The sequence below is a fragment of the Euprymna scolopes genome, chromosome 46 (genome assembly GCF_053919585.1).
Source record: "Euprymna scolopes isolate OS-2025 chromosome 46, ASM5391958v1, whole genome shotgun sequence".
NCBI lineage: Eukaryota > Metazoa > Mollusca > Cephalopoda > Sepiida > Sepiolidae > Euprymna > Euprymna scolopes.
The window spans coordinates 9,848,964-9,853,229 of NC_136527.1; the positions used below are offsets into that span (position 1 = coordinate 9,848,964).

The 4,266-nt window shown below is 34.6% G+C and overlaps 1 pseudogene; it reads right to left on the bottom strand.

Annotated features, from left to right (window-relative positions):
* Positions 1-3,188: 3,188 nt before the first annotated feature.
* Positions 3,189-3,305, bottom strand: LOC145272045 (5S ribosomal RNA; annotated as a pseudogene).
* Between the last annotated feature and the right edge of the window lie 961 nt (positions 3,306-4,266).

Below are 4,266 nucleotides of genomic sequence, written 5' to 3' on the forward strand. Positions count from 1 at the left end.
ACTACCTAGCTCTACCTATGTATTGAGCACTGTTGAGGTAAATAACAACAGATAATATCGTCGTCTTCATGTACCACAATTTGCCAAGTTTTATCTGAAGCTCTCAATATTTACCTTTAGTTAGTTTTATTTAGTTTTGAAATATATTTTGTACGAGGAGGAGGCTGAGGGCTGCAGGATCTGTAAGTCAACCGGACTTTTCAAATAATCTTTTATGATAATGTCTGCCTGGTTTGCTTGGAACTGCCGATCTGTCTGGACACTGGAATTCCAGGGAATCGTAACTTCAGGATTATTTACAACTTGCGCTGGCGCTGTTCCCAGAAATTCTATTTCCGAAGGAGACGTAAGACTCCACGTATCGACTAATGTACGGACCGAGCAGGTTTATCGTTGTCGTTGTAAAAATAATCTACCGATTCCAGATGTTATGTTTTAGCATTACCTGGGGGACAAATAAGTCAGCAAAGGCTTATGGATCAAATAGATTTGAGGAACCCTGTTTTTAGCGACCACTAAAAGAACACATTTTGTCTCATAATCATTTTCGTTTTACTTTTGATTTGCGACAAATACTTATCTCTCTCTCTCTCTCTCTCTCTCTCTCTCTCTCTCTCTCTCTCTCTCTCTCTCTCTCTCCACATTTCTGGATTTAGATATAAAAATTGTGGATGGAATTTTTGTTTATAAGTCATAACGCATCATTTTTATACCATAAAAACGTGTATTTACACAAATTGGTATTTTTGAAACTGGATTATTTACAGTTTGTTTTCGTTGCAACACACCGTAATAACAAATCTTTCTAGACTGAGGCAGCATAAAAGAAATTCTCTTAAACTGGAATATAGTCATAAAAAGGTGCTCAGTAGCCGGAGAATAGCTTCTCTTCGTATCCCTTCTGCCAAAATATATGGTGGAGAGTTTGTCACGTACTTCTGCTTTTTTGGGGAGGGGGGGTTACATTTTCGTGTTTTCATTCGTTCTTTTATTTTTGAAATTTTTGTTGGGGTAACGATGGAGTTGACATATGATAATGAAAAACTGGTCAATATTCTTAGTATAGTATAGCAAGTGTGGCCACACCGAACTTCATGTCGACCCTGGCAACGCTGGGTATCCAAGCTAGTATATATATATATATATATATATATATAATACTTGTTTATTGTTATATAAACATGGTTACATCCTGCTGCTACAAATAGCCACTTGTTTCAATCAAACAACAGATATCATCAGGCAGCGACTTGACTATTCAAAAGTTCAATGAATAATAATTATTATTATTATATAGAATGATTATTCATTGAACTTTTGAATAGTCAAGTCGCTGCCTGATGATATCTGTTGTTTGATTGAAACAAGTGGCTATTTGTAGCAGCAGGATGTAACCATGTTTATATAACAATAAACAAGTATTATCAGCTCTTTTTATTGAGCACTATCTAACAACCTCGTTGAATTCATTAGTCCATTACTTTTGAATAAAAAAACCCGAATATATATATATATATATATATATATATATATATATATATATTTGGTGTTGTTGTTTTTTAAACGATAAATATGGTTAAATAGTGGCATCTCCGCTAAGCTTCTTTTTTTTTTGCTTAGAAAGTCGCCCATAATTTGTTCGAACGTATATAATATTTTATTTATTTTTATTATTTTTAAAACAATAATCTACGTACACGTGTGTTTCAAGGTAACTACCTCTCATCAGCGTAGCTTGACTGTTTCTAGAAATCGAACTCCAGACCATGTTTACCATAGTCCGGCGCGTTAACCGTTAGGCCATGAACTCCAGATGACTTTTACTGTTTATTTTTATCGCTTATAAATTCTAGATTTGTTGTTGTTGATTTTTTTCACACGATAAATACGGTTAAATCTATCTATCTACATATATATATATATATATATATATATATATATATATATGTATATATATATGTATATATATATTTGGTGTTGTTGTTTTTTTTAAACGATAGTAGGGTGTCCAGATCAATATATATATATATATATATATATATGGGTGCCCGGTGTTGCCCGGGGGTTTGGAGGTGTATTATCATCCCTATTATGACCCCTTAACATTTATTGTTTTGGACTCAAATCAACTTATTCTTTTGATGATAGGCGGAAATATAGACTTAAAAATAAAATAAAAATGTCTAGCTTAATATAGATTTAGCAAAACTGTTATGCAATATATATATATATATATATATATATATATATATATATATATATATATATACTAGCATTTCAGCCCGGCGTTGCCCAGGTGTTTGGAGGTGTATATTGAGCAAAAAAAAAAAGCAGTCAAATTTTTTTTAACTTTGACCCCTAAACCGATTCAAAAACTTGCCCTATCTCTGAATACTCTTTATGTAAAATTTCAAATATTTAGACCAGAAATTGTCTGAGTAATTTGGGAGAGACTGCTGTCGTCAAATTTTTTAACTTTTAACCCAATTATGACCCCTTAACATTTATTGCTTTGGACAAGTTATTAAGTTAGGTCCATGTCCAAGGAACCTATATCTAAAATTTCAAGTGTTTAGATCCAAAATTGCCGGAGGAGTTTGGTAGAGTTCTCAAAGGTCAAATCATTGAACCTTGACCCCTTAACAGGTAAATTTCTGGCCGAAAACCGATCACATCGATTTTCCCAAATCTCAGTACCCTCTATATCAAATTTTGCGTCTGTAGACTGAACATTGACAGAGTTATTGCGTAGGGAAATGTACACAGGCAGACACGCAGACACTTTCACTTTTATAGATATATAGATATACTAGCCGTTCCACCCGACTTTGTTCGGGCCCTATGTATTGTTCATAAGGTTATGTACATATGTATATATTAAAAAGTGTGAATATGTAAAGTAATGCCTTTCTGTATAATAGTTTTCCTTAACTACCATAGAGAAAAGACAGACAGACAGACATTATCACTTATATATATATATATATATATATATATATATATATATATATAAGGCTTCCTTCAGTCTTGACAGACTATGGATACCCACGGTAAGGGTGCCTGCGCGTGAAATTTTTGTGGCAAGAGTTGCGCAATCACCACACACCTCTCCTGAGTCGACATTGTTGAATATCAGTGGCAAATGGAGGTTCAGGACGACTGGAAACAATGCCGAGATAAGCGGAGAGCACATACAGCGCATAGCATTCCCAAATGGTCACCCATCTGGTACTAGCCAGGCTCAACGTTGCTTAACTTCGGTGCTCTGACGAGAACCGGTGTGTCATCGTGATTATGCCGTATATTATATATATATATATATACTAGCATTTCAGCCCGGCGTTGTCCGGATGTTTGGAGGTGTATGTTGAGCAAAAAAAAAAAAAAGTCAATTTTTTTTAACTTTGACTCCTATTATTACCCCTTAACATTGATTCTTTTGGGCTCAAATCAAGTTAGTAAGTTAGATCCATGTCTAAAGAACCTATAGCTAAAATTTCAAGTGTGTAGACCCAAAATTGTCGGAGAAGTTTGGTAGAGTTCTCAAAGGTGAACTTGAACTTAGACCCCCCTAACAGCCAAATTTCTGGCCGAAAACGGATTACAAAGATTTTCCCAAATTTCAGTACCCTGTATATCAAATTTTGAGTCTGTAGACTGAAAATTGACAGAGTTATTGCGTTGGAAAATTTGATAGAGGTTCCTCGAACATGGATCTAACTTAATAACTTTATTTGAACCCCAAAATAAATGTTAAGGGGTCATAATAGGGGTCACATATATATACTGTATGTGGATGACTATACTGCATCCTATCTTAAGTTGAGCATATTTGGAAGTGATATACAAATTACCATTAGCGTATTAAGCGATGGTCTTTGTGTAAACAAATTGAGCTTAGGTATTTGGACAATGTCAAAACATTGTTAATTCACTGCCCGCAATGCAGCAGACGAATAGCGCTCAGTTAGAAGCTCCGACTGTCATTTGTGCAGTCAAATTTCGATCCTAGCTTGAGGTAGTTGCTTGTCTAGCCGCACTGATGAGCTGTGAAACAGCGAAACAGTACTTATATGGATGACTCTCTCTTCCCCCTCTCTCTCTAACTCTCTCTTTCTCTAACTCCCTCTCTCTCTGTATATATACATATATATATATATATATATATATATATATATATATATATATATATATATGTATGTATGTGTGTGTGTGTGTTCAAAAAGAAGGGGAGCTGGCGCTGTTAAAGAGAGGGACATTTTAGTG